This window comes from Phascolarctos cinereus, unplaced genomic scaffold, assembly GCF_003287225.1.
Source record: "Phascolarctos cinereus isolate Bilbo 61053 unplaced genomic scaffold, phaCin_HiC Scaffold_9;HRSCAF=440, whole genome shotgun sequence".
NCBI lineage: Eukaryota > Metazoa > Chordata > Mammalia > Diprotodontia > Phascolarctidae > Phascolarctos > Phascolarctos cinereus.
In genome coordinates this window covers 2,917,755-2,936,942 of record NW_027556402.1, presented here as the reverse complement: position 1 = coordinate 2,936,942, position 19,188 = coordinate 2,917,755, and positions in this window count along the sequence as shown.

The window sequence follows — 19,188 nt, the reverse complement described above, 5'->3', positions numbered from 1 at the left end:
CGGGCTGCGCTCCATTCCGCCCTTCCTGCTGGGCGCGCGCACGGGGGGGAGGGGGAAGGGAGGAGCCGAAGGAACAGTAGGGGTCACGTGACGACAGGAGGGCCGGAATAGCCAGGGCCCCGCCCCTCACGCTCCTCCGAACCGCAGCCACCTCTCGATTGGCCTGCCCTCCTCCAGTCCCGCCCCTTCCCAGGCCAGCCCCCAGTCACAGTCCAGTGTGGTGGCCCTCAAGCCCCAGGGCTTCTCCCGAGCCACTTCCCTGCTCCAGAATCTTCTGGGGCTCCCCAGTACCTAAGCACCAAGTTGCCATCCTCACTGCTTGGCGCCCCCCCATCCTTTATACCCCATCCATGGTCTGTGGTCCTAACTAGTCTAAGCAGACGCTGCATCTCCTGCCTCCCAGGCTTTGCACTTGTCCCTCTTTCCCTCAGCCTCCTATCATCCCAGATTTCCTTTAGCGTTGAGCCAGAGGGCCGCGCGCTGGGGGAGCCCTTCCTGTTCACACCCAGCACGCTGTCCTGTACACACGTGTGCAAGCGTGTCTTGTCTCCCTGATAGAGTGTAAGCCGCCTGAGGACAGGCCTGCTTCCTTTCCAGCTTGTCTGCCCAGCCCCCAAATGCGAGGTCACTGATGGCAGTTAATTGATGGGCAGTGCCCAGGCAGAGATAAGGAGGAGGGACTGTGGCTCCCCGCCACCTTCATCCCTTGGTGCCCCAGCGAAGGTGGGCAGAGGTGTCCGACTAGACGTCCGGCTCGCTGCGGGGATGCCCGGGCATCCTGGCAGAGTGGGCCAGCCCTCGCTCAGGGCCTGACTTTGGCAGGGGAGCTCAAGACACTGATGGAGTTCCGGGCCCACACCCAGGCCTCTCCGGGTCATTTTTAGCTTTGTTGACCTCATTTCTTCCCTTTCGTTCTGGAGGAGGGCCAACGTGGCCTCAGTACACTGGAGTCAAGGCACAGTGTGTCCCACCTGGCGATGGGACCGAACAAGCTCAGGAGGCTCTGACAGGCCGGGCATAAGCAGTCCCCCTGCACGTGTGGAGTGGAGGCGGTCCCCCACGCGCACATGTCGCTTTCTTTTGAGCACGGTGCCATCTTGGATGGGGGCCTGCCGTGCGGGGCCATCCTGGGCCAGCCTCACTCCCGTCACTCAGTCGGTTCTGAAGTTCTCCAGAGAGACCCCGAGCATGGCCTGGCGTCCCTTCTGAGCACCAAGTGAACATGTGCCTCGTTTTTCAGGCAGGCATATGTTGGTATTCAAGCCAGGTGGCCAAGGTTGAGTTCTCTGCAGTAGACGTTGATGCTTGGCAGGTTAGCTCAACAACGGACCCCCGGGTCTGGGCCGTTACCTACCCGGGTGATCTCCAGAATCTTCCCAAGACAATTCAAACGGAGATGATTCCGTTTCCTGGCACGGCTCTGGTGCACTCTCTGGGTTTCATACAACATTGAGGTCAGCACAGCAGCTCTGTAGACCTTCCGTTTGGTAGGCAGTCTAATACATCTTCTCTCCCATGCTTTCCTTCGGAGCCTCCCTAACACTGAGCCAGCTCTGGCCTCAGCTTCATCATCTGTGTGGACATCCCCGGAAAGTGTATGGCCGAGGTAAGGGGACTTACCGTAGCGTTTGAAATGTCTCTGTTTGCTGTAACTGGTGGTTCCATGCATGGAGACCGTGGTGCTGGCTGGTAGAGAATCTGTGTTTTCTTGCTGTTCATTGTCAGGCCAGAATTAGCACAGGCAGCAGAGAACTGATCCGTACTCTGTTACATCTCAGCCTCAGGGGGTACACTGAGTGCACAATCATCTGTGAACAAAAAGTCACGCACCAACTCTCCCTCCACTTTAGTCTTGGCTTGTAGCCTTTTCAAGTTAACAAATTTACCATCATCAAAGTAGTTGGCCTTAATGCTGTTTTTGTCTTCTTTGAAGGTTTCTGACACGACTCCCCACACACCCCAAATGAAAGCCCTCCTTTGTAGATGGCACACTGGGCCTGGAGTCAGGAACACTCATCTTCCTGAGTTCAAATCCAGCCTCGCTTACTAGTTGTGTGAGCCTAGACAAGTCACTTAACCCCGTTTGCCTCAGTTTCCTCATCTGTAAAATGACCTGGAAAAGGAAATGACCAACCACTCCAGTATCTGCCAAGAAAACCCCAAAATGGGGGCAGCTAGGTGGTGCAGCCTTGGAGCCAGGAGAACCTGAGTTCAAATCTAGCCTCAGACCCTTTAGACACTTGACACTTACTAGCTAGGTGACCCTGAGCAAATCACTTAACCCCGATTGCCTCACCAGAAAACAAAAAAGAAAGAAAGAAAACCTCAAGCAGAGTCACGAAGAGTCAGACACAGCCAAACAGATAGTCAAAATGAATCAATCCACTGACTCAGTCTGTTTGCACACCTCCAGGCCCAGAGATCCTCAAAGAGTCCACTCTTATAACAGTAATTATATCATCACAGCAGCGTTTAGGAAGCACTTGACCGACCCTCACAGATGAGCACGCCGAGGCAGACGGCGGCCGTGACCTGCCCAAGGTCACACAGCTAGGAAGGGGTCACATCTTCCAGCCTCGGCTCCGGCACTCTGTCTGCTGGGTTATCTAGCTGCCCCCTAGATTAGCACTGGTACAGACAGCATCGTTTGTTCTCCGTACCCCAGCTCAGCGGCCCCACCCTTGTTCCAGTTCTTTCCCACAACCAAAACTGCCCTCATAAATGTCTTGGGGTGTGAAGGCCTAGTAGTGGTATCACTTGATCAAGGGGTGATTTGGGGGTGTCTCAGGGGGACCCACAAGTCAGTGCATTTTTGTGAACTAAATATACTAACACTGTAAATGTCACTCGAATAAGATGTTTAAGTGTATTTGACTCCTAAGTACTGATAGCACTTGATGCAGACGTGAATCCTGGCACAGCCAGCCTCCAGGGAAGGGGGGCGGGGGGCTGCAAGGTCAGAGGATTCTGGAGGCTCAGCTCCTGCAACATCTTCATTTGGCAGAGCTGGGGCCTGAAGCCTAGAAAGGAGGCGGCGCTCTTTGCCCAAGAGCCCCCGGGTCAGGGTCAGTGGCGGCTGGGTTCTGACCCAAGCCCCCTGACTGCCTGCGGGCCCTCCTCTACCCCAACCAAGAAAGCAAAAGGGAACTTGGAGAAACCAGATGGGCCACAGTCCCATTTCCTCCCTGGCGCAGGTGTCACGCGCACCGTCTCCCACTGACGGGGGCTCGGGATTCAGCTGGCCTGGGTGCAGCCCGGGGCCAGACCCCAGAAAGATGGGAATTAGCTGTTTCTCATATTCTCAACCTCCCTGAGCCCCCACCTGCCCCAGACGCTTCTGAGCTAGGGGCACTGTTTGCCTCAGTTTCCTCATCTGTAAAATGAGCAGGTTGGCGTCCAGGGTCCTTTCCAGCTGGTCCCCCGGGCCTGGCGTGCTCTCTCTCCTCCCCTCTGCCTCCTGGATTCCTTTAAGACAGCTTACTTCCCCCCTTCTTCCAAAGGGCTTTCCCAGTTCCCCCTCGGTTGAGAAGTGCCTTCTCTGTGTTGATTTTCTCCGGCTGTCCTGCTGTTTTCACGTTGTCTTCCTCACCAGCCTGTGACCTCCTTGAGGGCAGGCCGGGGCCAGGTTTTGACCTTTGCATCCCTAGCCCTCACTTGGCAGATAACATATGTTTGTTGACTGCCTATCTGACCCCTCCACTCAAGCTGAGTTGGAGAAGGGATGGCTGATCTTAGCTCCTGCTTGGTCTTTGTTCTCTCCTCCCAGAAGCCTGGTCTTTGGGATAGAAGAGTCTCATCAAAACTGACTGATGGCCAGTTGATCCCAAGCGTAAGGAAGAAGACAATGAGAGAGGACCTGGTTACCTTTGGCTCAATTCCATCCAATTCACCAACAATGTACTAGTTCATATGGGATGGGGGCAAGCTTGGAGTCAGGAAGGTCAGGGTTCAGGGTTCCCCCAGACAAGTCCAGGCTGTGTGACCCTGGGCCGATAGTTAACCTCTTCATGGCCCCGGGCAGTTAGCTCTCTAAGGCTGGACATTGCAGGATTTTTGGACGTCTCCAGAGCTGCCCTGGGGCAGGGATTGCCATGAGGGTGATTCTCCTGTAAAGATAAAATTGTGGTTCCGAACCTGAAAAATGATGTCCCTGGCTGGAGATGAGCTGGAGATACAAAGACCCAAACAGCTCCTGCCTTCAGAGAGCTTACAGTCCCCTGAGAGGAGATAATGAAACACAAAGCGTATACCAAGTAAACACAGAATAATTCTGGAGGGAGGGGAAGGGAAGACCCCCAGCGGGAGGGAGAACAAGAAAGCCCTCTGCTGGGAAGGCAGGCAGGCAGGCAGGCAGTGCCGTTAGGGTTGGGCCGAGAGGAAAGCTCCCATCCCCAGTGGCAAAGGCGAAGAGGCGTGGGGACCAGGAGTGAGGCCTTGGGTCGAGGCGAGGAAGGCAGAGCGAGAGGCCAAAGGGGAAGGCCTTGAAGGGTTGCAGGGAGGAGTTGGAGGGGGCTTTGGATGAGTCCTTTTTTTCTAATCCCAAGCTTCTTGAAGTGGGCAGTGACGCAGTCAGACCCACGCTTAGGAATATCAGGCAGACGGCTGTGTGGAGGATGGGTGAGAGGGGAGGGAGGCTGGACGCGGGGAGATCGCTTCTTAACCTGAGGTCTGTAGACTAACAGATTTCAGGGGGCAAACAATTCTGTCTCTATTTCCCCTGGGCTCTAACTGAAATTTGGAACTTACCTCCATTAGGAATGTAGGCAATGAGACACGCTTCTGAAAAGGGGCATGAAGGAGTGTGTAGAGAGCACCCACTGTGTGCCAGGCACTATGCTCTGCCCTCCAGGGGCTTACATTCTATTGGGGGGAAGACAATGTACAATGTACAATGTAATTTCCCAAGAGGAAGAGTGGGAGCATCTGGGGAGACTGAGGCAGGGCTCCCGGGGAACGGCCCTGCAGGGGACAGACGGTGGGGCTTGAGCTGGCCTTTGGAAAGGGCAGAGGCGCTGGGGAGGTTCATGCCAGGTAGGAGGTGTACTTTGGCCCGAACATTCGACGGGCCGCGGAGCTTCGTGCCGGGCACTGTGCCGAGCGCTACCCAGACATTCTGTCCCGTGACCCTCACAACAGCTGCACTTCTGCTCTCTTAGATTTGAGGAAACGGAGGCAGGCAGAAGTGAAATGACTCGCCCAGAGTTCCACCGCTGGTGAGTGTCTGAAGCCAGATTTGAACCCAGGCCCTGCTGACTCCAAGCCCAGCCTTCAGTGCCTTATGCTGCCTCATTTACTTGAGCAAGGGAACAGCATAGGCAGCCCCACACTTTAGGAAGAGCTGATCCGTAGCAGGTACAGGGTGGATGTTCATCGCGGCGGTAGGGTTAAAGGGACAAACACCAGAGGGTCTGTAGAGATAGTCAGCCAGCGTTAGCAGCTGCCTGGAGATGGGGGAGGTGGCTGAGTGAGGAGTCAAGGCCTCTGAGACCAGAGAGAAGCCTGGAGGGGCAGAGTCCAGCAGCCCGAGGCCTTTGGGGCCACGTGGAGTCCTCGGACCAAAGCGTCTGAGCCCTGCCTACCCAGTGGGGTGAGTGAGCAGAGGATGAGGGAGTTCTGCTGTGAGAAGCCCCAGCTCTCTGCTGGCCCGATCCCAGGCATCTGATCTAGACCCAGAGAACCTGAGTTCAAATCCCGATGTGTCACTTACAGCCTGTGTGACACCAAGCAGGCCTTGGAACCTCTCTGGGGCTCAGTCTCTTCTGTAAGATGAGGAGCTCCAAGTAGGACCGCTGGGATTCCTCCTGTTTCTAGTTGTACGATCCTCTGAACTCTCCTGACTGATTCCCTGTGGCCACATGGAGGAGTCTTTGAATAGTGTTATTGATAGCTCTCAATTACTCAGATGTCCAAGCTGAGTCTTCCCCAGCCGGGTGCCTTTGGGACCCTTTTCCTCATCCACGTCTCACCAGCAGGGTTAGTCCCATTGCAGAGGCCAGAATGCGTGTAGGCTCTGCTACATTTTCTTCCTTGGGGCTGCTCCTCTGTACCTTTCCCCTTTGGGTGGCTGACCTGGAGGGAGGAGGTTGAGGGATGCTGAATACCTAGCCAAAGGTGGTTCCCCCATGATTCCAGCATGCTTTAGAAAGAGGGAAACTGCCTCGGTGGGAGGCCCTGAGCTGCCCACCCAGTCCTGAGTTGGTCCAGGAGGAACAGGAGGCCTAGAAGGGAAGGGCCTCAGAGCTCAGCGGTGCCCCCAGAGCTACGGTGCCTGCGTGGGGGGAAAGCATCAAGAGTTTGGATGTCCATTTCTCCTGATTTCTCCCCAAGGAAGCCCTGGCTCACTGCATCCTCCCGGTTCACTACTGCAATGGGACATTGCATAATTAATAGTGACATGTATTTTTGGGAGGCTCTGGAGGGGGGAATGGAGGTTCAAAGCTGTTAGGAAGTCGATATGAACCCCAAAAGACCTGCCTCCCTGGGGACCTGATTCTCCACCCAGAAATTCAGCTCAATTCAGAAATTGCAGCTGAGTTTTACAGTAACTCAGGTGTGAGCCTTGGAGTCGGGAAGACCTCAGATGCTTCCTCGCTGTGTGGCTCTGGCCAAGGCACTTCATCTCTGTCTGCCTCAGTTTCCTCAGCTGTAAAGTAGGGATAATAACAATACCTGCCCAGGCTGTCGTGAGGAGGATTAAATGCGGTAATGTTTGTAAAGTGCTGTGCAGACTTTGAAGCAATATATACATGTATATATACATATATATGAAACACTTGATATAATTTGATCAAATGAGATAATGTTTGTAAAACACTCAGTAAAACATAGTAGGTGCTTAATAAATTGCTTGTGCCTTTCCTCCTCCTTTGGAGATGGTGATGTTATTAAATAATCATTACAGGCAAGTACTGTGCTAGGCATGGGGGCACAAAGAGAGAACAGTGCCTGCCCCCAAGGACCTTGTACTCTACTCTGAGAGGAGGGAGGAAACAAGCATTTCTAGAGAGCCTGCTAGGTGCTAGGCACTTTACGAATGTGATCTCACTGGATCCTTGAGACTGTGGGAGGTTGGTGCTTGTATTGTCCTCATTTTACAGTTGAGGAAAGACAGAGGTTAAGTGACTTGCCCAGGGTCTCAGATAGTGTCTGAGGTCACATTTGAACTCAGATCTCCTTGTCTGAAGGACCGGTGCTCTCTCCACTTAGGCAGCCATCTAGCTGATCCTTAGGTACCAGAAATTCCCTGGACTCCGGTTCCCAGGAGATTGTAGGTGTAGTCACAGAGTGGTGGCATCACAGGTGAAGATCCTTGTTGGTAGAAAGTCTGCTAGGAAGTGAGAGGCTGGGAAAGCCGGGGACCAAAATACAGAGGGGGCCCAAGCCAGATTGGCCTCTTTATGGCCAAAACGTCCTCACTGACCCTAAGGAAAGTCCAGCACCTATGGTGAGGGCGATTCCGTGCTGAAGAACCTACATTTGTGCACGCGCTTTCGATATTCATTTATCTTCATGTGATCAGAGGCATACTGAGAAGCAGGAAGAGCTGGGTTCATGCCGCCTCCGCCTCTGCCTCTCGGTGCCCACAAGCGCTGTTCCGAGGGGCAGAGCAGGCGCTCTCTGCACTGATGGAGGGGAATCACCCACAGAGCTGGTCACTGTGTGAATACTTACACTTGTCTATGTAAAGCAGTAGATTTCTTCTGAGGAGCAAGTTTGGGCAGAGTGTAGAAGGCACGTGAGGGAAAATCATTTTTGTGTTATGGGGGCTCTTAATCCTACTGGGGTCCTGGCCTTCTTTAGGGGAAGTCTAGGGAAGCCGAAGGACCTTTTTCTCAGAATTATGTTCTTAAATGCATTAAACAAAAAACAAGGGATTACAAGGCAATCATATTGAAATGCAGTTTAAAAAGATAAATTCCCAGGCCCCACATTAAGTGAGATTAAAAATGTCTCTTTATTTATTTATTTTTGCTATTTTTGGTGAGGCAATTGGGGTTAAGTGACTTGCCCAGGGTCACACAGCTAGTAAGTGTCAAGTGTCTGAAGCTGATCTGAACTCAGATCCTCCTGATGAAAGCCTCTTTAATCATGAAGACAGTGAGTATTTGTTGATTAAGTGAATCACTGAGATAAATCCTTTCTGCTCTACTTGACAACAATTCTGCTCCAATTCAGCAAAGACAGATTGGGAGGGACGCAGGACAAATGACTGAGCTGCAGACTCTGTCTTTAAAAATTCATGAAGCCTTGTTTTAGGGTTCAGGGTCAGATTCCTGGAGTTCTTCCCAGGCTTGTTTCTGCTCTGGTATAGTGATGCTGGGCGGCCCAGCTCCTACCACCACGAGCTCGGTCAGAGAGAATTACTTGTCCGCCTGCCACCAGAGGGCGCTCGGTCCGGAGCCCTGTCAGCCTGGCCAGCCCACTCAGAGCGCTCTGGCCAGGTTCTCTGCTTTGGCTGGGAAGCGGTGACTCTCCAGGGAAGTTGCCCGTCTTATTTAATGGGAAATGTGACTGCGTAGAGGTGTCCTCATTTGGACTGAGTTTGTCTGTTTCTGGAACCCAAGCAGGGTCTTCAGATCTCAATAGATTCTTGCCTACTGAAACTAGGCGACTTTAAAAACCCAAAGGCCGCTAAACTTAATAAAGTCCTCAGCCGGAGAAGGGAGCACGCTGTTGAGTCCGTGTGACCCTGTGACCACATGGGTCCAGACGGAGCGTGGCCCGGGGCCACGGGCAGCAGCACTGGGCACAGCTGCCCAAAGCAGCTGGTTGGGGCAGGCCAAGCTGGGAGGGCTTCAGCATCCCCCTGCATCTTGTGCCTCCCCCTCGGGCGCGAAGCCTCTGAAGCCTGTCTCCTCCACAGGGTCAGCGCTTTTTGCTTCTGGAGGAGCGGACAGTCGTGAATCTGCTGCCTCAACCTCTTCAGTGGGAGCTGTCTTCTTTAGACACTGCCAGGTGTCTGGGCAGACCCAGGACTTCAGGGGCACAGAGCCTGTGCACAGGAGGGGAGCTCAGCAGCCTCTTGCAGGACCCAGGCCCGAAGAATCCCCACATCTGTATTGTCCCCAGCAAGTGGTCGCTGGCCTCTGCCTGCAGACCTCCACAGGAGCATGCGCTTTGGGATGGCTTCTGTGCTTGGGAAGATTTCACTGACGTGCAACCCACCTTGGCTTCTGCGACTTCCCTCCCCCTTCTCCTCATCCCACCCCACGTGGCTTCTGAGAATTGGCTTCATCCTTTCTCTAGCATTGAGAGCCGGCCTCAGCAGCTTCTGCCTTCCTCTCTCCCCACTCTGGGCTCAGGTCACAGGTCAAGGAATGAATCCCAGAAGCCCCAGGATGTTTCCCTCCTGGCCACCTTCTGGGGCCCCACCTTCTTTCTCAGGACTGAGCGGAGAATGTCTGCATGCCAGTGTCTTGCAGGATGGCCTCCTACACACCTGCTGTACGTACAAATTGTGCAAATTCCAAGTTACCTTAAATGTATGTGCACGTCTTCCCTTAGGTAACGAGGTGGCACATTGGTTTGAGAGCAGGACTTGGGATCAGGAAGTCCTGATTTCAAATCTTACCTCAGACACTTATTAGCTCTGTGATCCTGGGAAAGTCCCTTTACCTCTCCAGGCCTCAGTTTCCTTATCTGTAAGATGAGGATAATAATAGCACTCCTAGGATTATTGTAATTCTCATAAAGCACTTTGAAAACCTCAAAGGGCTGCACAAAACTTTGCTATTACTGTTACTGTCATTATTCCCTAATCACATCTGACCTGACATGCAAGTTTCAAAATGATTGAGGAGGGGGCAGCGAGGTGGCACAGGGGATAGAGCACCGGCCTTGAAGTCAGGAGGAGCTGAGTTCAAATCCAGCCTCAGACCAAACATTTGACACTTACTAGCTGTGTGACCCTGGGCAAGTCACTTCGCCCCAGTTGCCCCCCCAAAAAAATTAAAGCCACATGTAATAATACCAATTAAAATTTACTTTTAAAAAAATGAATGAGGAGGCCAGTGATAGGAGCTATCCCAAAGGGGAATGATTGCCTCGGTTGCCGGTCACTGGAGGTCTTCGAGTTTACGCTGGTGATCCCTTCCTGCCCAGGTTAGTATAAAGGGGATTCTCTGTCCAGAGGTCCCCCCTAATTCAAAGCCCGTGACTCTAGGGGTAAGGATCCTATCTAAAATGAGGGGGTGTAAGTTCCCCTTTGCTCCTCTCTATAGTCGTAGATGGATCCACTCTGGGGGGCGCCTCCCTGCCTGGGAGACAAGAGCCACCAGTCAGTTCAGAGCTCCTAAGGTCACATCTGTCCAGCCATCCTTCCTTTCTTCCTTCTTGGGGCTCTGGTCCTTCCGCATGGCCTCCCCCAATCCTGTCCACCTTGCAAAGGGAAGTCTCGCTGTCTTGCATTCCTGGGTATGGCATCCCCCTGGTTCTTGCCATACATGGATGGGAAAGGGGCCTCCTTAGCACATGGTGTCTCTAATCTGCTGGGCTGTGGCAGGAGGTCAATGGACTCAGCCTCAGAGAGATAAGGAGCAAAGCCAAGCCTTAGGTCTTAACAGCTTGAGACTCAAAGAATGGAAACAATCCGTGCAATCTATAAACAAGGGTTAATTCTAGTGCTCCCAAGGAAGGAGGCATGTATTTTTAGGCTTCCAGTAGCAGGGCCAAATTCAGGAGCATGCTGGGATGAGGAGTAGGGTATTTGTGCGTGTGTATGGGGATGTGTGCGGATGTGTATATATACACATACATATGTATGTATATAATGTTTGCATGCATAATAGTGGTAACAGCTAAGGCCAGCAGGGCTGATGGTCCCACCCACTGCCCACCTGCTAGGCTTCTCCTCCCCTCTGCTCTGACTTTCTCTCCTACTAGACCCTCCCCTCTGGGAGGGGCTTTCCTCTCAAGCCAAGCCCAGGGGGCCAAATGGAAGGAGCTCAGTCTCCCTACCAGCCCAGCTCCTGGGATCCAGTACGCTAAGGCAAGGTCTAGAGGAATCCTGGCAAAGCCCTTTCTTCTTCCCTGGGAAGTTGTAAAGTGAACCAGTGACTTTCCTTTGTAGCTTTGAGCCCCCACGTTCAAAACAATGTGCCACTGGTTTAAATTCAATCCCCTCCCTTCCTGGCCATCTCAGCTGTTGGCCTCTACCACCTTTTAAGATAATTCTGAGTTCAGGGACCCTGCCCGTGGTTATCTTGACCGCATTTTTTCAGGCTTGAGAATCAAAGTATTCAAAAACAAAAAGGGAAGCAGATTCTTAAGATGCAGACTTTCCCAGCACGCCAGGGAAAGGCACCAGGCTCCACATGGCTTCTCCTCTCCCCACAGTCCTTTAAGATGAGGGGAGTGGACTAGGTCTGCATCCCAAAGAGATAAAAACAAAAAGGGAAAGTGCTTTAAATTTTATGAAGCGCTTTGCAAACATTGTTTCATTTGAGCCTCACAATGACCCTGGGAAGCAGATGCGATTTTTGTACATAAATGTACAAAAATATTTACAGCGGCTCTTTCTGTGGTGGCAAAGAACTGGAAATTGAGAGGATGCCCATCATCTGGGGAATGACGGAGCAAGTTGTGGTATATGAATGTGATGGCATACTGTTGTGCCAGAAGAAACTTCAGAAGAACCTGGAAAGACGTCTGATGCTGAGTGAAGCCAGCAGAACCAGGAGAACGTTGAACACAGTGACAGCAATATTGTATGATGATCTACTAGGAATAACTTAATTATTCTCAGCGGGATAAAGATGCAAGACAATTCGGTAGGACTCACCATGAGAGGTGCTGTCCATTTCCAGAGAAAGAACTAATAGATCAAAGATACTTTCTCTTTACTTTCTTTATTTTTCTTGGGTTTTTTTGTCTATGTTTTCTTTCACAGAATGATTTACATGGAAATGTGTTTTGTATGACTATACATGTATACTATGTCAAGTTGCTTGCCTTTGAAATGAGGGGAGGGAGGGAAAGAATTTGGAACTCAAAACCTGAAAAATAAGAAGAATGGCAGAATTGTTTTTACATGTAATTGGGGAAAAAGAAAATATTAAATTTTAAAAAGAAACAAAAAAATCCCTAGCCAAAAAAAAAATGAGAGGAGTGGGTCTATGACTCATATCAAGCCACTCCAGAGGTCTCAAGATCAGAGCAAAGTTCAGGGGTGGGGAGGGGGTGCTGCTGACCTAGGAGGCAGGTCAGGAAGACCTGAGTTCAAATCCAGCTCCAGACACTTACTGGCTGTGTCACTTCACCTCTGCTTCCTCAGTTTCCTCAGTTGTAAAATGGGGATGATAACAGCACTTCCCTCCCGTGGTTGCTGTGAGGATCCAATGAGATGTTTGTAAAACACGTAGCTCAGTGCCTGGCACGTAGTAGGCGCGTAATAGATGCTGGCTTCCTTCCTTCCTTGGCGATGCTTAGGGTGACTGCCAAGACAGTGTTATGTATAACAATAGTGGCTAGCGTTTATACAGTGCTCTAAATTTGTGAAGCGCTTTGTAAGCATCATTTCATTGGATCCCCACAGTGACTCTGGGAAGCAGATACTATCATGATCCCCATTTTACAGATGGGAAAACTGAAGCAGGCAGAGGTCTGTCTCAGCGGTGTTACCCCCCCCGCCCCCCAGGAACGCACTGATTTATGGCCCAAACCTCACGTTCCATTCCAAAACAACTCATAGAGCAGGCAGGGGGACAGTGCTCCTTTCTCCTGCGCAGCCACACAGACGGGTTCCTGCTTGGGAGGGTTTACCGGGACATGGTATGATCAGGGTAGGGAAGGTTGGCTTTGGAGGATCCCAGTGTAGGAATTTAGAGAAAATGATTACACAACCCGAAAAACCCCACGCCCAAATGGAACACCCCGTAAGGCGCCGAGCCCTGGGAGGTGGAGAGCCCGATGCTCTGCCGCAGTCAGACGTGAGGTGGCAGGCGCTCTTCGGGGGGCCACGGCTGGGCATGGACCCCGGCTAGCATCCCCAGGAAAGGATAAAAGGGGTGCTTTCTAGGCAGAGGACTGACTGGCCCCAAGATCTCTAGGAGCCTCCCCTGGCCAAGGGCCAGCTTGGGAGTTGAGCCACCTGTGGACTGGCCACACCCTGACCCCTCCCATTGCATCACTGTTTGCTTTCCGGGTTCAATCCTTGCCAGGGAGGTTTGGGCTCCCAGACAGGGGCTGGGACGTCTTTGGTGTGGGGAACAGCCTGATGAGAAACGCCTTCTCTTAAGAGTTGTAGGGATAATAGCTGCTTGGGACGCTAAGATGTTCTGTGCCTGGCCCCGGGTCTCACAGCAGGGAAGGAAGCACCAGTCAGCTCTGCAGGCGTTTAAGTGACTCTCCATCCACCAGTCCCTCCCTGCTGCAATAATGCTGGGGTGTGCTTCCTGGAAGGGGCGGGTGTCGCTACCCGAAGAAGGGAAGGAGGTCCGGATCCTAATGGGACGTGAGTCACAAGCCAGACCAGCCATATATGGGCATTGACCATGAGTAAGCTACAGGGCGGGGCAGAATCATGAGTCAAATTGGGGGTGGGGGTGGTGATAGTATTTATAAGTGATTCTTCTACGTAGGAAAGTCCCAGACTTTGGAAAAGCCTGAGGGGTGGGGTGGGGGGCAGGGAATCAGTGCTTGGTGTCAAACGCATAGAAAATCATCCCTACCAGCAGCACACTGACGTAGAAAACCACAAAGTCGCATTATCTATGTGGTATTGTATTTTTATTTATTTTGTTAAACATTTGATGACAGTTAATGGGGCAAAACTCGGGAGTTTTGAGTTCAACACTTTGCTTTAACAAATTCCCAAGCCATCGGCAACCACAGCCGGGGGGGGGAGGGGTCGCTCCTTACCTTGCGCCCTCTTTCCCTCCCCTGCCCACCTTTACAAATGGGGATCTCGCCCGTTTCATGCAAAGCTCCGTCTACTCTGATCACACTCGCCCCGCTTCTCTCCATTTTGCCTTGGGCCAACTGCAATGTGGATTCTTCTGAGACCATGATGGTACCGGATTCAGAGTCACAGAATTTGAGCATTGGAAGTGACATCCATGCCACCTAGTTTAATTCTCACAACAAAGGAATAGCCGGTGTTGTGTGCCTGGCAAGCAACCCATTGCTCAAGGAGGGAAAACTCATCTCTCTGGAGGAGCTGTGGACAGCTCTCAGGGCTAGAAGTTTCCCCCAAATTGGCCTCTTTGTGACTTTCCTCCTTTTGAGGCCAAACAGAGCAAAGTTACACCTTCCTCCATGTGGCAGCCATGCAGATACTCGAAGACAGGATTCCCCTGAGGCCAAACAGCCCTGGATCCTCAACACCCCCTCCCCATATGCCATAGACTGAAAACCCTTCACCGTCCTTGACGCCCCCTCTTGACAGCTCCAGATTACTAACATCATTCTCAAATTCTGGACCCCAGAAGTGGACATGATACCCCAGATGAGGCTGCCCAGGAGAAAGCACAAACTCCTTTTTCCTAAAAAGCTTTGCCTTTCCACGAAGCCCACTGGCTCCCTGATGTTACTGCTGACTCAGCTTTGCAGGCAGAGGTACTGTCCCTAGCCTCTACTTGTTCAACTGATTTTTTGAGCCCCTTCTGGCTGGGCCTGTATGCACTTTACAAATATTAACTTGTTTGATACTGCCAACAGACCATGAAAGGTACAGGTTCTTCTTGTCCTTATTTTACAGTTGAGGAAACTGAGGCAGAAAGCAGTTAAGTCACTTGCCCAGAGTCACACAGCTAGGAAGGGTCTGAGGCTGGATTTGAACTCGTGTCTGCCTGATTCCAGGCCCAGTGTCTTAACCACTGCACCAGCAGCTGCCTCACCTGTAAATTTGAGGAGCAGGCCATCTACGCCTTTATCTGGCCAAGCAGACTCAGATCACTGAGGCACCCCACCGGAGACCACTGTCAGGTTGACATCCAATCCCCAATGGCTATTTTTTTAGTCCAACTATTTAGCCCGTTCCAAATCCATCTAATGTACTGGCTTCTGGTCTACATCTCTCCATCTTCTCCGCAAGAAGTGTACAGGATACTTTATCAAAAGCTTCACTAAAATCTGGGAAAACTCTAACTACAGTATTCCTCTGAGTGACTAATTCAGGAGTCAGCAGACCATGGCCCATGGGCCCAATCCTACCCACTGCCACCTGTATGACAATGTCCAGTATGAAAATGCAAAAACCAATTCTCAGCTCGCAGACTACACAAAAATGGGGGGGGGAGCAGATTGGGCCCGTGGGCCAGTTCCCCAGTCTCCAGCCTCGTGGAACAACCCAGTTAGAGAAGGAGATGAAGGAAATGGTCTTAGTGGTGTTGGTCAGTCATAGAACATCATGAAGAGGACATTTGCATAAATGTGGCAGAGAACAGTGGAAGCTGTGGGCTGTTTGCCAAGCACAAACCAGCCCGCTCTCATCTTCCCATTCACCACCCAGCTGTGGGGTTATCCACAACAGATGTGCTGACAGACTGGCCCAAGGAGGCACTCACAGCCACAGGTCACAATCTGGCCACTGTCCTTTGCATCCACTTTTTTCCCCCAGTGAGGACACAGGAGAGAAACTTTAGATATGATCATTCACAAGGTTGGTATGGAGGGGGGATACTCCTGGCAGTCCCTAGGACACCGGCTTTTCCAGGGGAGGGTGTATGATCTTGGCCTAGCATGTGACCAATCTCTAGCACTCTTCTCTGAACAGAGAACAAAGAAGTAATTCAATTCTGCCAATGTGAACAGGCACCCAAAGCTTGTTAGGACCTGGGTATTTAAACCCAAGGTATTTAATTTCAGGAATTCTCAAGTGTGAAAGGAAGGAAGGAAAGAAAGGAAAGGAAAGAGGGAAGGAAGAGAGAGAGGGAGGAAGGAAAGAAGGGAGGAAGGAAGGAAAGAAAAAAGGAAGGAAGGGAGGGAAGGAAGGAAGGGGAGGGGGAGAAAGGAGGAAGGGGAGAAATGAAGGAGGGAAGGAGGAAGAGAAGAAGGGAGGAAGGGAAGAAAGAAGGGAGGGAGGGAGGAAAGAAAAAAGGAAGGAAGGGAGGGAAGGAAGGAAGGGGAGGGGGAGAAAGGAGGAAGGGGAGAAATGAAGGAGGGAAGGAGGAAGAGAAGAAGGGAGGAAGGGAAGAAGGAAGGAAGGAAACATGTATTTATTAAATGCCTACTATGTGCCAGGCACTATGCTAAGCACTTCATAAATAACTCATTTGACCCTCACAACAACCCTGGGAAGGAGGTGCTATTATTATCCCCATCTTATAGTTGAGGAAACTGAGGAAGAGGTTAAGTGACTTGTCCAGGGTCACAAAGCTAGTAAGAATCTGAGTCTGGATTTGAACTCAGGTCTTCCTGACTCCTGAGTCTACACTCTGTGCCCTGTGGAGCCACCTGGTTCCCCCTTGCTCAGTGGGCAGCAGGGTCAGTGGGCTACCAATGCTCTCCCACATACATGTGTGAGTACAATAGCCCCTAGTGACAGCAGCTGGGGATGCTATGAAGCAACTAAACAGAGACAGAGAGGCAGAGATGGGAGACCGAAAGAGAGAGAGAGAGGGAAGGGGAAGAAAGAAAGAGAAAGGGGGGTCAGAGACAGAGGCAATTCTGCAGAGTGGGTGTTGATGAACGACAGTTGGGTTGAGCTTATTAGAATTGCATTTATGACCATGATTTAATATTCATCATTCTCTTTCTCTCTCTGTCTCTCTCTCTCCCTCTGACCAGATTTTTAAAAATTGGGGGGGGGGGCTAGGCAGTGGGGTTAAGTGACTTGCCCAAGGTCACACAGTTAAGTGTCAAGTGTCCAGGGTCAGATTTGAACTCAGGTCCTCCTGACTCCAGGGCTGGTGCTCTATCCACTGTACCACCTAGCTGCTCCTCTGAGCAGATTTAAACAGCATGCCCATTTACATGCCTCATCACCATCCCGAAGTCCTCTTTGTTAATAACAACAGCTCACATTTAGACAGCACTTAAACGTTTGCCCATCTCTTTACAGCCATCACCTCATTTGAGCCTGCTCCTTCTAAGCAGCAGACATCACACCCAGAGACTGCTCATTTGTGGTGGGAAATGCCCAGTGCTGGGTGACCCTCCCAATGGCGGCTCTTTGGTGCCTGCGCTGCTGTTTCCAGATGCTTGTGTGTTTTGTCTTTGGTGTGGAAGCTCTGGCTTCAGGATATGCCAGCCATATACTTTTCCTGTTGAGGTCTCTTCCAGGAGATGATCAGTGGGTTCTTTCTATTTCCACTTTATCTTCTGGTTCTAATCTGGCAATTTATGATTTCACAAAATAAAGTATTCCAGATCTTAAACTGTATTATAAAGCAGCAATCATCGAAACTACTTGGTACTGGTAAAGAAATAGAGTGGTGGATCAGTGGAATAGGTTAGGTATGCAAGACACAGTAGTCAATGAGTATAGTCATCTACTGTTTGACAAACCCAAAAGACCCAGTTTCTGGGATAAGAACCCACTATTTAACACAAACTGCTGGGAAAACTGGAAAAGATTATGGCAGAAACTAGGCATAGACCAACATCTTACACCCTATACTAAGATAAAGTCAAAATGGGTACAGGATTTAGATATAAAGACTGATATTATAAGCAAAGTAGGAGAGCAAAGGATAGTTTACCTGTCACATCAATGGAGAAGGGAAGAATTTATGACCAAACAAGAGATAGAGAACATTATGAAATGCAAAATGGATGATTTAGATTATATTACATTGAAAAGTTTTTGCACAAACAAAGCCAATGCAACCAAGATTAGAAGGGAAGCAGAAAGCTGGGAAACAATTTTTACAACTAGTGTCTCTGATAAAGGCCTCATTTCTAAAATATATAGAGAACTGAGTTGAATTTATAAGAATACAAGTCATTCTTCAATTGATACATGGTCAAAGGATATGAACAGGCAGTTTTCAGACAAAGAAATTAAAGCTATCTATAATCATATGAAAAAATGTTCCAAATCCCTACTGATTAGAGAAATACAAATCAAAACAACACTGAGGTACCACATCACACCTATCAGATTGGCTAACATACCAAAACAGGAAAATTATAAATGCTGGGGAAGATGTGGGAAAATTGGAACACTAATGCATGTTGGTGAAGTTGTGAAATGATTCAACCATTTTGGAGAACAATTTGGAACTATGCCCAAAGGGCTACAAAAATGTGCACGCCCTTTGATCCAGCAATAGCACTTCTAGGGCTGTATCCCAAAGAGATCGTACAAAGGGGAAAAGGGCCCACATGTACAAAAATATTTACAGCAGCTCTTGCTGTGGTGGCAAAGAATTGGAAATTGAGGGGGATGCCCATCAGTTGGGGAATGGCTGAGCAAGTTGTGGTACATGAATGTAATGGAATACTATTGTACTATAAGAAATGATGAGCAGGCTGACTTCAGAAGAACCTGGAAAGACTTGTATGGACTGAAGCTGAGTGAAGGGAGCAGAACCAGGAGAATATTGTACACAGTAACAGCCATATTGTGCGATGACTAACTTTGATAGACTTAGCCCTTCTCAGCTTAGATCTCAGGATCTAAGACATCTCCAAAAGCCTCATAGTGGAAAATGCTATCCACATCCAGAGAGAGAACTATGGAGTCTGAATGCAGATCGAAGCATTCTGTTTGCTCTCTTTTAAAAAAAAAAAGTATGTAGGCTCTTTTTCTCGTGGTTTTTAGAAAGCTGGATGATTCTTAAATTATCACTCCTTGACCTGTTGTTTTGTTTTGTTTTGTTTTGTGGTTAACAATAATACTGTGTTCATATTATAACATTTATACAATGCTTTAAGTTTTGCAGTGCACTTCACAAATAGGTCATTTGGTCTTCACATCCGATCTACCACATGTGAGGTAGGTACTGTTAGTATCTCCATTTTGCAGGTGAGGAAACTGAGTCACACAGCGGTTAAGTGACTTGCCTGGAGTCACACAGTTAGTCAGCTTTGGAGGCTGGAACTGAACTCAGGTTTTCCTGACCCCAGTCCTGGTGCTCTATCCACTGGGCCATGTGTAGACTTGGTTCCATTTTTTTCAATTTTTTGACATTTCTTGCTCTCTTATTAGAGTCACTGAGGTTTACTCTTCTTACTAGAGCATTAATTGCCTGAGAAAAAATTGATCCTGTTCTGTTCCAAGTTATCCATTTTCCTTGTGATTCTTTC